Source organism: Boleophthalmus pectinirostris, unplaced genomic scaffold (genome assembly GCF_026225935.1).
Source record: "Boleophthalmus pectinirostris isolate CB_2022bp ecotype Guang Dong unplaced genomic scaffold, ASM2622593v1 HiC_scaffold_12, whole genome shotgun sequence".
Lineage (NCBI taxonomy): Eukaryota > Metazoa > Chordata > Actinopteri > Gobiiformes > Gobiidae > Boleophthalmus > Boleophthalmus pectinirostris.
In genome coordinates this window covers 7,407,416-7,422,099 of record NW_026571018.1, presented here as the reverse complement: position 1 = coordinate 7,422,099, position 14,684 = coordinate 7,407,416, and positions in this window count along the sequence as shown.

Below are 14,684 nucleotides of genomic sequence, written 5' to 3'. Positions count from 1 at the left end.
AAATACTCAACTCGACTCCAAGTTAGCAATGCATTTCGATAAACAGGCTCTGGTTCTCGTTCTTATCAGTTTGAATTTGTCACAACTTTAGAAAATCAAGACAATTTTCTCTGGATTCTGGATAACTGTTTTTGGTGTGTGAGACAAGAGACTCACCAAACTATTTTCATTAAATACCTACAGGTACTCATGCGACTCAATGTGAAAACCGGTCATCACTAAACTCTACAAATGAATATATGTAAATAAAAAGTATTATTAAGGTTATCCTAAATATAAAATGGTACTTTTATTGGCCACATTGGTCACTGAATAGCACCATGATGAAACCCTATTCTCACTAATAAGAGACGACTTATGGAACTACCTGTAGTAAATACTTCAAGTACAGGGTTGCTTTGAGAGATTCCTTAACTGTGTAACTCCTTAACACATGACATCTACCTGTTAGTATGGAATATCTGTTTTAATGTAAGTAACGAATAATAACTTAACGTGGATCGCAAAGTTAATGCTTTTTACATGTCGGTAAGGCCCTGTACCTGATTTATTGTCTGATAATCAGGAAGTGCACGTTGTTGTTTAGCTTTAGGGTAGTGAAAAGTATCAAAAATCAGCTACTAATCAATACTTAAACTAGAATCAAAACTAGATTCTCATTTGAGGAAGATCGATACTAAACAAATCACATTCACAGGACAGAAATGAACTTTTTATGTATAGTTTTAGAATGATCTTGAACAAATATAAGACCACATAGACTAGTATACACCAATGGACCACTATGGAACCTACCTGGACCACTGAGGTATTACACAGATATTTCACAAGGTAATATAAAATAAAGTACTGTTGTTTTAGTAAATTTTAGTATTGTGACTACTACTCATCACACTGAGAGTAAATACCTCTTACAAACTCATCATGGTGAGTCATTAGGATGCTCAGAATGCATAAAGCAATAACTTTGAATGAACTAGTTTTGTTTTTCTCATTTTTTGGAACAGTAAAAAAATCAGGTACAGCGCCTCTACGTGTTTTGTAATTTATGTCCCACACATGGGGAGAATATGGCGGCCGTGCATTAAATGACTAGCTATTGAAAGAGCAGATTGTTAAAACAGCCTTTCTGTGGTTGGTTCTTCTGACATAATAGAAATAGGTTTTGGCAACGGGATTCAATTACTCAAGTTTCTAACTGTAATTTGTGGTAGGGCTACAGATACAGTAGTACTAAATCTGAAATCTGAATTGGACGTTTACTAATTTACAGAATCTAAAGTGTGCCAAAATGTAATGACTTCCATTTCTCTTCTGACCTAATAATCATACAGCTTCATAGAATGTTTCAAAATGGCTCTTAAAGAAGACATATTTTGCAAAATCAACTTTTAACAGCTTTTATTATTTACCCACCCAAAGTTGTATACAGTAACTGATGCATGTTTATCTGAATTCTCCTGCAATCAAGGTGCCATTACTCAGAAAATTACAGTTCTACCCTACCCCGCATACACGCCCACTGGTCTACAATATATCAGTGGCGATCCTACACTGATTGGCGCCCTGGGTGAGACCTCCTCATGGCGTACCAGGAAGAAAACACAGGGGGTCCCACTGTAAAAATAAATTTAAAAATACATTTTAAAAAGTGAGGACTGGGGGCGGTGCCCTGGGTGGCTGTCCCGTCGGCCCCCCTAGGACCGCCCCTGCTCTATATAGTTTTTTGGAGGTACAAAGGACTTACAATAAAGCTTTGTAATGGGAAGTTGGAAATCAGCTCAGCAGTTTCCAGTCGGAATCTTAATTAAAACGTACAGTATGTAACTTTCTGGATTTGGAACATCATCTGATTGATTTCATGGAAATATAAAGATAAAACCATACTTTGGGAAATTCTCATTCATAGAAAAAAAAGCCAAAACAAAAAACCCACATATTTTTATCTCAATCTTTTTTTTTTTTTCTTTTTTTTTGTCTAAAAGGTTACATACTGTGACTGTAAGTTAAACTGCCTGTCAGCAGATTGATTTGCGCAGTTGTGTGTGGGACCTATTACATGCAAACCATTCAGCCGGAGCCAAACAAGACAGATTCTCAAGAGTTTGTTAACTCATAAAAATTGAGAGAGTTCACGTTTGAGTTCTTTTAGATCAATATTTCAGCTTAGACGACTGCCAAAGGCTACGTTTATATGATCACGGTCTGAACAGAAGACGTAAAAGTGGCATCGTGTTTTCACTTTTTATTCCGTGTTTAGATGAGCATTTTGAGGAGGAAGTCTACGTGCATACGGTGACGCAAAAGTGTGTGAAGTTCGATTGGGTATGCACACCAGGTGGCGAGGTGGTGATGTATGTGATGTAAACGAGTACGCAACCTGAGCAGATCTGACCAGAATTTTGCGTCTTGGGCAGTGTAGACTGAAACACTACGGTGGAGCGTATTCAACTCTGGAGGGTGGTTTCAAATTTTGGCGTTTTTAAGCCTCAAAAGCGCCGCCACTTTTTAAAAGAAAGGCACTTCTGATCAAATATTTTGTCGTTGTAACCCGCAAGCATTCTTGTGTAAACAAGCCGTCAAACATGAAATAATAATCCACGGTGTCATGTTCTCACTATACACCAGACAAGAGCATAATATGTCTTCTTTAAGCTGCAAAATGTAAGAGTTTGTTCACACTAGTTCTAGTTTGATCCTGTTTAAACCTGGTTTAGTCCTGATGTCGACTTGATTTGTTCTTGTTCTAACCCTGGTTTAGCTCAGGATTAGTTCTGGATTCAGTCCCAGTTTTGATGTTGCATGTACAAGTGTGAACTCTAAATGAACTTTGAATGTCTCACCCGATTTAACTTAACCCTTAACTGTTCAGAATCTGCAAAATTACCAACCAAAGAATGTCATATGTTGTCACTTTGAATATCGTCAGTATTATCACAAGAGTGCACTAGCCAAACTATTATGATGTAACTTTTTGTATAAAATTTGTGCAGTGTTTTTATTAAAATATATAAAAAAAACATAAATTACTTTTTCTTTTTGTGTTTAAAAAGTACAATTGCACTTCGAGGCTGTGATTGGCATCTGCTTTAGTGCACCACGTGGACCACCCAGGCGCTGTCACCCAGGTACAGCGCACATGTGCTGTTCGACGGAGGTACCGAGGAGGGGGATTGGCCTGTGGAGGGGGAGGGGCTAAGTGTTATGGGCACACTGGGAATGTTGGCTGGTTTAAGGGTTAATGATGGCACCGGCGTTTTGTGGCCGGTATTCCGCAGTAAAAATTTTACTGGTCAAATTGGACAGACGGAGAATAGATTCAGATGAAGTAAGAGGAGAAATATTTAAAGGTACAGTGTGTAATTTTCTGGAGGTGAAATAGAAAATTAGAACCATACTTAGGAACATTTTCAACAACTTCATGGCTAGGGCGACCAGAATTTCAAAATAAAAACTTGGGACATCCCTGGTTTATGGTCGTTGGTAATAATAAATTTGTGAAATAAGTGTGTAATTAAGGAGAATTGTTCTGCACTTAGCCCATTCATGACTAACATGTGTCAATATAGTCACATTTTCTTTGTCTTTTGGTCATTTTTAAGCAGCTTTTCTGTATTTTACCTAAACAAATTACCATTTATATCTCTCTTCACTGTTGGTAGGGATCAGATTGGTCAAAAATAGGGACACCTGGGACATTTCTTGTATAAAACTGGGACAAATCACTGGTTTTGGATAAATCTGGGGGCTCAAACCTGGACTGTCCTGGGTAAATAAGTACGTCTGGTCACCCTATTCATGGCTATGGATATGTTTTATGGCATACAGAGAAATATTATAGCAAATAGAACAGCATTTCCACACAAACGAGCTCTTCCAGACTGAATAAGAGCAAGATTTGTGGAGATGCAAGCAACTCACAGTAAAGAAGAAAGTTTTTCAGTGCAATAAACACAACCAAATGGCAAAAACGCTCCATACTGTGGCTTTAAAAGGCCCATATTATCTTTTTAATTATGCTGTAATGTCATTTCCTCATCAAAACTTACCTAGAGTTGTGCTTTGTTTCGTTCAGACACATTTAACACACAAACCCTGCATATTTAGTCTGTGTTCTCTCAAATTGAAAGCACCCTGTGTTTTTAAACTCCGTACACCTTCACTTTGGAAAATTTCAGCCCTGGAATTGCCAATCTCTACTGAACAAAATGTAAAATGGAAATGGAAGACTACCTGGAACAGCATTTTGAGCTTTGGAGATGTAGACAGACTGATAATAAAGAATTACTCAAACATAAGTAAATGAAACAAAACTCCAGGTATGTTTTAGAGGAGGTAACAACATTATAATGTAGCTTAAATCTAAAAGAGTTCATTTCTCATAATATAGAACCTTTAAGATTGAGCAGTTCTGATATTAAGTTTTTCAGCTAAGTACATTTATAAATTCGACTGCCAGAGATGCAATATGGTGACAAGTTTTCTTCACACATAGAGCTGTTGTTTATGTGTCTCAGCCCACGCACAATATCCACAAGTGATTCTGAAACTGGTTTGAAAAAAGTGTCCCAAAAGTTGTGTGAAAATAAAGAATGTGATTGTAAACTGTACAACTGAACAGCTGTACAAATATATTGTATAAACAGCTCTTGAGGTCAAAATATGTCTGCGGTGTACTGTCTGCATGTAATTATAAAGCATTCTATTGTCTGGTAATGAGAAAGTGCACTGTTAGCATGCTAGCTGATAGCTTTACCAGCACTGCTAACTCGTGCTCTGGTCTCTGAGGCTACATTTACACATAGCCGGGTACGCTGAGAAACAAATATTTCCCTCTCTACATTTTCCAAAATAACATCATATAGCACGGTTTTACACCATCAAGTGCCATCATAACTACACCAAGCCTCTGGGTGGCACCTGTGTTAGACTCAAACCTGTAGCATTTATTTCATTAATGAAATATGAAATATCAGCTGTTTGTGCAAATGCAAACACATGAAAAGTGTTTGTGCCAGAAGAAATGTGACTGCTGCTCTGAATGCTCCATGATCATCATCAGAGCAAAAAGGAAACATTGGTCACACTTTCTCCTAAAATTCTGTTTATCTCACTTTACATGCAAATGTGCAATCGTCGTTTTCCAGAGTCTCCACTCTAGCCGAAGTTTTTAGAAAGATTCGTTCAGAGGTGAATTCCACATTTGCGTGTAAAAGATGTGTACAAACGAAGGGAAATGTCTCAGTTTTTAAAAATACCCGTGTATGTGTAAATGGGGCCTGAATATTGTGAAAAGCGCTTATAAAGCCATACCATCTTGTCAAAGCCTGATCCTGTCAGATCTCAGAAGCTAAGCAAGCCTGGGCCTGATTAGTATTAGGATGGAAGACCACTGGGAACAAAAAAAATAAATAATAAAAAAAACCTGTCATTGTGTCCTTAGGCAAGACACCTCACCCACATTGCCTAGTATGAAAGAGGTGTGTGCAGGAGTGATGGTGGTGGTCAGAGGGACCGATGATGGCACTGCTACTGTGGCTACAATCTTAGTTTACTCCCATCAGGTCTGGAGTGAATGAATAATGATCTGGTAAAGTGTCTTTGTGACAAACGTCTATGAAACAGCGCTATATAAATAAAAAACTTACTTCCTGACTTACTCATCTGATGAAGTATTAGGATGCGGGGAAGTGAAGAATAACTTTGGACCACTGCAAACTGTCTAAAATGAACTACTTCTGTTTTTCACATTTTTAAGACAGAAAAATTCAGGTATGGCGCCTTGAACTTTTATAACTGTGTGTTTCCATTCTATTGTAAAGTCTGTTATGTTCCAGAGCATATACATAAAAGGAAGACAGAGTTAATGTCCAACTACTTTCCTTGGAACCTTGCAGCTGTACAGACCTGGCTTCGGGTCAGTAACTCCACACAGAAGTAGCAACTATGGCGCCATGTTTTATCACCACTTTTACGCAGCTGTCATTCTTCATATTAACCCAAAACTACACGAGCTTCCATTCTGACACACACTGATATTACGTTACTGAGCATGAAACTCCAGAGTGACCCCATCTGCTATTAGCATACATGTGGCTTTGGGTTTGGCGCTGGCAGGAGCAGGATTCGTATTAGTTCATTTTCTTCTTATATATACTCCTTAGTCAGCATCTGAAGTCTGCCGAGACGATAGAAACGCCAAAAATTTTACTTATAAATAATATAACTCACGAAGGAAAACAGTGATGGGGTGGGAGTAGCTCAGCTGGAAGAGTGTTTGTCCAGATCGTGATCCGAAAGTTGAATACTGTTGTTGTGTCCTTGGGCAAGACACTTAGCCCACCTCACCCCCGTTGTCTGTGTACACTGGTGTATGAATGAGTGTGTGAATGGGTGAGTGATTCCTGTGAGTGCATTGAAGGTGGAAAAGCGCTGTATAAAAATGTGACCTTTTACCATTTTTTTTTTTTAACCATAGTGATACAAATATTTGAGGAAACTATTCAAGTAGAAGTGAAAAACAAACCCTCTGAACATGATTTTTCGCTAATAATTTGAATGCAATAAAAAAAAATATTTCTAATGGATAGGAAATGGAGGAAATTACCAAAACAAAATCATATGTGAAGGAGGATGTTCAAATAATTTCATATCATCAAAATAAAGCTTTTGTCACTTGTAGACTTAGGCTACGTTCAGACTGCAGCCTGAAGTGACCCAAATCCGATTTTTTCGCCCTTATGCTCCTGTGTCTGATCTTTTAATGACAGTCTGAATGACACAGATCAGATTTTTTCAAGTGCGACCCAGGACACTTGGATATGTGCTCCTAAAACCGATATATATCTGTTTTTTTCATTCGTCATCAACAAGCAGCAAATGTCACTATTCTGCACTGAAGTAGGTGGAAACTGGAAGAAAGCCATAACAATAGCGCATGACAGAGAATTTTTATTCTCTGAAGACGTGTCTCCTCCCACGAAAGTTGTACAAGTAGGCACTCACAAATGTATATAAACATTGTCGTCATACAAAAATTGTGTACAAACCCCAAGTCAGTGAGGCACATTTCAGTCCCACCATTCTTGGCTGCGACTCCGCACCCACACGTTCCTTTCTACAGACGTCGCTGCCGCTGCCCCACAAAACACCACGGCCTAAAACCTCGTCCTTCTCCTTCTCAATCTCCTCCTTGAAACAAATAAGCTGTACATGTTCTGGCTCCGGTACAACAGCGACTTTAAAATCTCCAGGTGCTCGATGCTCACGTCCATGTTTAGGTGACTTCCTCAAACACTGAACACACTCGCTGCCTGTGCCATTGTTGTGTCCTCCAATGCACATGTGGGACACTTTTCAGGCCTTTAAAGTTCACACTGGAGATCACATACAAGTTGCGTTTAATTGGAGATGTGAACAACCTTGCAAAAAAATCGGATTTCACAAAAAATCTGAATTGAGCATTAAAGGTTGTATGGAGGATTTTTTTTTGTTTCAAATTGTCAATGATAGCATTATAGAGGTGCAGTAACCTTGTAATTATGATGACCAAAAAAAAGAGAATAAAAATTCATCAACTCGTGGTGGGGCTAAAGATTTGCCAATAGATAACAACACTTCCTCGTTATCCGTTAGCTGACAGGCTGTCAATCAATCTCCCTACGTTTCTATCGTAACTGACTTGCCTGCGCGCCGCCGGTACGTGGTTTACGTACGCCTGTCACGCAGTCCACAGACGCAAGACGCACAGACGCTGTTTACTCCACCAACGCAACAGTTCTTAGCGGCTTTTTTGACCTGTATCTTCCTCGCAGTTCGCACAAAGTTTGTTGCAATGGCGACAAGAATCCAGGAGCAGTTCGCCGCAAAAGAAAGTCCATTTTTGGGGTCGCTGAAAGAAGAAGACAAGGGGAAAAGCAGCGAAGCCAAACTAAGGTGATTCTTGGAGATTCATTCCAGCGATGGCGCGACTGAAGCAGACGAAGGGTCTAAAGACTGACGCACTGGTCGCCAAATTACTCCTGGACAGGAAACTTCTGCTTATTATGAAAACGTACTTTATATCCAAGAGTTAGACAAACGTTTTACAGGACACGAATGCGATATCCTATGTCTGAAAACGTCATTTTCAAGGCAAAGAAAGAGTCCGCTTGCTGCTGCGTGTTGTAGTAGTAGCTAGTTCATTCGCACTGAATCTCCGCACACCCCTCTCTGCTCCTCTCCCCGCTGCCCGTTCCGCTCTTCCCCCTACTCCTCACGGAATCTCCGCGCACGGAATCTCCGCGCACGGAATCTCCGCGCACGGAATCTCCGCGCACCGCTCCCCTCTCCTCTCTCCTCTCCTCGCTCCCCGCTCCACTCTTCTCCCTGCTCCTCACCTCTTCTCCGTGCACGAAATGTCCGCGCACCCCCTCCCCCCGCTCCTCACTTCTCCGTCTTGCCTAACCAACACTGTAGTTAGTTGTTTACAAGTCATGTGCAGCGCACCGGCTGTAAACAAACCTGTTTCTGGTGTAAGGAGGAGGAGGGAGGAGGCGTTTCTACGTAGGGAGCTGTAGGGGAGGAGGGGTGGTTTCACGCATGCGCAACATTTGAAAAAGGACAAACAGTCGCTGGATTTCTCGTTCCTTGGAAAATCCTCTATACAACCTTTAAGCCCTACAGTGAGAAGAATGACCAAAACATTTACGCAAGTAGCAGTACTGTTACACCATCAAATAAATTACTCAAGTGGGAATGCATGGTGTCTGAAAACTACTCCAAAAAGTACAATTGTATAAAAAAAATTAAAAAAAAACCTGTGTGTAGCCTGTGCTCGTACTGTTTTTAAAAAAGCACAACACACACTGAGGTCGGGTTGCCAGTAGCTGAATCTGCAGACACATACAAGTTTCCTCATTCTCAGTTTATGGACAGGCCATGCTTCATGTAAACCCACTGGATTTCAGCATTGAAACTGGCAACCCAAATGAGAGACTCGTTTGAGGTTTGTTTTTCTTCTGATTGGATAATCGCCCTGAGAACCAAAACACCAAATTATAACATAAACAGCTTGGCAATCGTCAATATTTCAGTTAAGAATAAATCAGCATTACAGTTGCTCCCAGTAAAAGCTATATTTGATTTGAACGTGTTTACCTCATATTCGGTCGTGTTTATGGAAAAATCAGAATCTTATATACAGTTCCTTTAAATAAAACAGTTAATGTATTTTGGTCATGTTTCATTCATCACTACGGTTCTAAACGGAGTTACTGAACTGTGCGCAAAGTAAAGGCTGGAGACTTGGAGGGGATTTCTGAGGCTTGGGCTGTTTTTACGACGGACGCAGCGGTCCCTACGGCGTGACATCATCGTGGGAGACCGGGGCCGGAGCAGAGGATGAAGGATGAAGGGAAAGAGCCGGGCAGAGGCGGCGGAGCTCCCTGTTTGGACCCGGATCGTGGTGATGAGTGTGTGTGGTCAGGTGACGTAACGCTGTGAGGGGAAAGGAGCCAATGGTGTGAAAAATAACATTGCATTACAGGTCATTAAAGTGGGACTAAACACAGAAACTCCGCCCACAGACATTTTTCAAACAGAGCTAAACTGGCAGATTGGGAGGCTGACGTCAGTGAAGTGGTTAGCAGGGTTGGTGCGATGAACTCTGCTCCACTAAACTTCTACTGGGCCCTTAGGCATCACACTTTACCCATTGTGATTGGGAAGTACGTGTAAGTTTGGCCTACGACAACTACTACAACTGCTGTTACTAAGGCTATGTTCAGATTGCAGGGCTTAATGCTCAATTCAGATTTTTTTTTTTTTAATCTGATGTTTTTGCGAGGTCGTTCACATTTTCCAGTTAAATGTGACTTGTATGTGATCTGCAGTGTAAACTTTAAACGCCCCAAAAGTGTCCCGCATGTGCATTGGAGGACACGACGACGTCACACGCAGCGAACGTGCGCAGTGTTTATTGAAGTTGCCTAAAAGCTGGGCTTGGACAGGTTCCACGGTCACTTCGTTTGTCCTCCTTGTATTTATTTTTCATATTGGAGCTAGGCAATCATTTCAAAAACAACCTTTCTACTAGGTTTGTCCTATGAAATGTCATTGACAGTTTGTCTGTTGTGTGACGTTGTCTTATGTTATCTCTCTGACTTGCCAGGGACTACAGATGTTCATGAATATTCATTGTCCCTTTTTAAACAAATAAAACAAACAAACAAAAACGGTCCCAATGAGACTCCTCCAATTTGGCCTGAATACAGAAATCCCCCCAAATATTCATAAACTCACTAACCTCACTTCCTCTCCATTGACGGGACTCTGAGCCTGACGTGTAGGTGGGATGAATGCGACCTGGCAGTTCAGACTGAAGTCACATGTTAAAAGATCAGATATGTATCAGTTTCAGGAGCACATATCCAAGTGGTCTGGGTCCTGTCTGTGTCGTTCAGACTGTCATTAAAAGATCAGAAAAGGGTCACATAGGGGTGAAAAAGTCGTATTTGAATCACTTGAGGTTGCAGTCTGAACAAAGCTTAAAACGACTATTACTACTACCCCAAGGCCTAGTCCTACCACAACTACATGTGGGAAACTCATGACAACATTGCATTTGACTCACAGTGTGCAAGCCTGCATCATCCATGTGCTCATCTTCTCCAGTCTAGACTATTCCAACTTCCTCCTCTCCGGCCTCGATTCCAAATCCATCTCCCACCTCCAACTGGTTCAGACGCAGCAGCTCGGCTCCTCACTGGGTTTAACAAACATCAGCACATGACCCTGTTTAAGCTTCCCTTCACTGGCTGCCTGAGTGTTTTAGAATTGAGTTTAAGATTTTACTGATCACTTTTAAAGCTCTTTTAGGTCTTGCAAGTTACATTTCGGAACTTTTAACCCTGTACGAGCCTCATGCAGGTCCCTGTACCAAAATCCAGGCTCTGGACGAAAGCTGATCCTTTTCAGTTCGAGCGCCTCGGCTTTGGAACGCACCATCAGTATCATCTTTTAAATCACCCATTTATTCCTTATTTATTTTTATTCTATGTCTTTTTTTGTTTATTTATTATAATTAGTGGGTTTGTTTGCATCATTGTCTGCACATATACGTTTCTGAACAGGTAATCTGGAGGAGAGTGGGTCGCCCAAGAACATTAAAAGAGAAAAAAAAAAAATCTTGCACACCATATTACGTGCAAATTGTGAATTTAGTTAGATGATGATGTCCTAATAAATCCACTTCTTCAAACATAAAAGTCAAACTAGTTCATTTAAAATAGTTTGCAGCCCTAATTATTCCCCACAATCAGTTTCTAATTGCTTTTCACAGCTCTCAGAGAGTTTTTCAGTTGAAAGCAAACAACAATTAGAACACGGTGAACTTATTCTGACCTCAGGAACTGCAAATACAATATATCTGCACCTTATCTAATGCATTTTAAAGAATCAAGACTGAAGTTGTTTCATAACAGTAACTAAGTCACTTTTTTTTATGGTTTGGGTGTTTCCTGCGACTTATACTTAAGTGTGTGACTTATATATTCAACAGCCGCAAGAGGCTCTAGACTTGTGTGTCAGTATCTGCTGCTCATATTACTCCTGTACCACTGTCACTTCGCTCTACTGCGCATGTCTCCTGCTGTAAGTAGTGAAATATTCAGCCACAAACAGTAATCGAGCAACAGAATGAAAGTTTGGAGTGAGCGAGAAACTTGTGAGGGACTGGAGAAAGGCAGAGATGGAGAACACAGCTTCATGGTATCAGGGAGGATGTGCTATGTAACTTCCTTGGAAGTCAGCGGCAGGCAGTGTTGGGAAGGTGACTTTTAAAATGTATTCACCTACAGATTACAGATTACACACCCCAAAATGTAGTTTGTAACGTAATCCATTAAATTACTTAAAGTGAGTAACGTAATCTGAATACTTTGGATTACATGGTTTGCTGTAGAGAAGCAAAGATGAGGAAATCTTCACATAAGATATTTTGTCTGCTAAAAGAAAATAAAAAGCCCAGACTTTACTCAACCAAATTAAAAATATTATTGATAGAAGAGGAGGAGACACAGTTTAGTCCTGGTTTAGACCTGGTTTAGTCCTGGTTTAGACCTGGTTTAGTCCTGGTTTAGACCTGGTTTAGTCCTGGTTTAGTCCTGGTTTAGTCCTGGTTTACCTGGTTTAGTCCTGGTTTCCTGGTTTAGACCTGGTTTACCTGGTTTAGACCTGGTTTAGACCTGTTTAGACCTGGTTTATACCTGGTTTAGTCCTGGTTTAGTCCTGGTTTAGACCTGGTTTAGTTCCTAGTTTAGACCTGGTTTAGTCCTGGTTTAGACCTGGTTTAGTCCTGGTTTAGACCTGGTTTAGTCCTGGTTTAGTCCTGGTTTTAGTCCTGGTTTAGACCTGGTTTAGCCCAAAATGTGAAAACAGGAAAATACCGCCATGTAATCCATTTATTTCAACAAAGTAACTGTAATCCAATTACCACTCACTGAAACAGTAACTGTAACTGAATACAGTTACTCATAATTTGTACTCTGATTACATAACTCTGGTACATGTAATCTGTTACTCCCCAACACTGCCGGCTGGATCGATAAAGCCTGGACCTCTGTGACAACTGATACCATTCTGTCGGAATAATTCTAACTGATGCTGAGTCTGACGACAGCTACACAGAAGAGGAAGTGGCGCTCTGTTTACCTCCGGAGGTCACAGAGTTGTTCAGAAGTGACACCGAGGATGAAGAATTGAATGGATTTAGTGATTTGGAGTGAGATGGAGAGTTTGTTAAACTTGTTCTGTTCTGTTGTTTATGTTATAGTTTATCTGAAGAACTGTTCATATGTGACGTTAACAGTCTGTTGTTCTCTGTTCTGTTGTTATTATTATAACTTGCCTTTCAACATGAAATGTCGGTTCCTGGTGTCTGATTTTATAAAATAAATTTCCCCTAAAAAGTGCAACTTATAGCTCAGTACGACTTAAGTATGTATTTTTGTCTTCTTCATTACACAGTTTTTGGCTTGTGTGACTCTTGAGCAACTTCTAGCCAATATTCACTATAGCTCCACCAAAATAGAGGAAAGGATTGTGGTCTGTGAAGTTCCCCTTACATGTTTCCACACCCAACAGCTCACAGCGCGTTAGAATCGGTAACATGACTGCACTTTTCAAAACACCTCATGCGTACAGAGCAAGTGTGCTTCATCTTATTCAACAGAGAAAGTACAACACCCGGTCACTCAGTGGGCAGTCTCCCATCATGCTTTGCACCAGAGGAAGCAGGCGCTCAGTGGGCTTTTGTGTGAAAACAGTATACCGCCTCAAGCATAAATCCTATAGTTTGTATTTAAATGCTTCTAATAATATACAGTCTATGGAGAATGGGCTTGAGTGGGCCTCCTCCCTGTGGCATCAGAGCTGGTGGGGCAGGAGTTGGTTTATACTATAGTTTAAAGGTCCTATATTACACATAATTGACTCTTGTAAGCCATGTTATAATGTTGTAACCCCATAAACGTGTCTGGAGTTGTGTTTTGTTTCATTCACATGTGTCTGAGTAATCCTTTATTATTAGTCTGTCTACATCTCCAGCTCAAAATGCTCTGTTCTTTCTTGTGATGCAATCAAGCAGTAATTTTCAAGTTAACAGCTCATTTTTCTTTTAGTTCAGTACAGTTTGGCAATTACAGAGCTGAAATTATCCAAATGTTTCTAGTGAAGGAGTCTAAAAACACAGAGGAGCATTATGGTGGTCCATCAAAGTGTGGTAAAGAATAAAGTTTCAGATATCCTCGGTTGGAGCAATGCATCCAAAAGATAATTTAGGAAAAAACTTGGAAGACTTGGAGATGTTTTGGAGGTGGCTCAAGCTGCGTGAATTTTCTGTATGAAGTTTTGAAGCTCCTGCAGATGATTTGGTTTTCCTTAAGAAGCTGTACCAGTATGAAAATGCAGTTGTCAAGAAAGCAGAACCTTAACAGCTTTCGGCCCGACATCTTTGGTACTTGAGTGAAGAAATGTTTGGCCTGGGATTTTTCGACTCCAGTGTGACAGAAGAACAGAAGAAGCTGATGGTTCACAATATTATGGAAAAGGAAGGTTCAGAGGTTCCACCAAAGCGACGTGACACTGTTAATCAAGCAGATTATGAAGGGAAGCAGATCAGGGATTTTGTCACCGCCAGCACGATGCGTTTCTTCGACACTCTTGATCTGCCAAAAACATTTTAACAATTCCCCAACAGCAGACTGGGCTGATGATGTAGACTTTCAGAAGGCTGATAAAACTGAGCATTCCAGGAAAGTAGTCGATGATGTTGCTGAAAGGGGGTGAAGTTTATTCAATATTTTAACTGTAGCCGAACAAAGAATGAAGATCAGAAACAGAATCTACTGCAGGTTGTGAAAGAACACAGGCACATTTTGAATATTTATGGACTTTCTAAGTAAATTTTATACAATAGTTGAAAAAAAGAGGTACAGGGTCATAAAAAAGTAAAAAAAAAAAAAAAAAAAAAAAGCAGTACCAGTGCTCTACGAGGGTTAAACTCGTAATCTGTAGCAGAAAGTTACCCTTACTGAAAAATGTAAAAGTGGGCAAGGTACAAACCCGAGGCACTCCAACTGAATATATTAAAAGCCCTTTATTAGATGGCAATTATTATTATTATTATTATTATTATTATTTTTCTT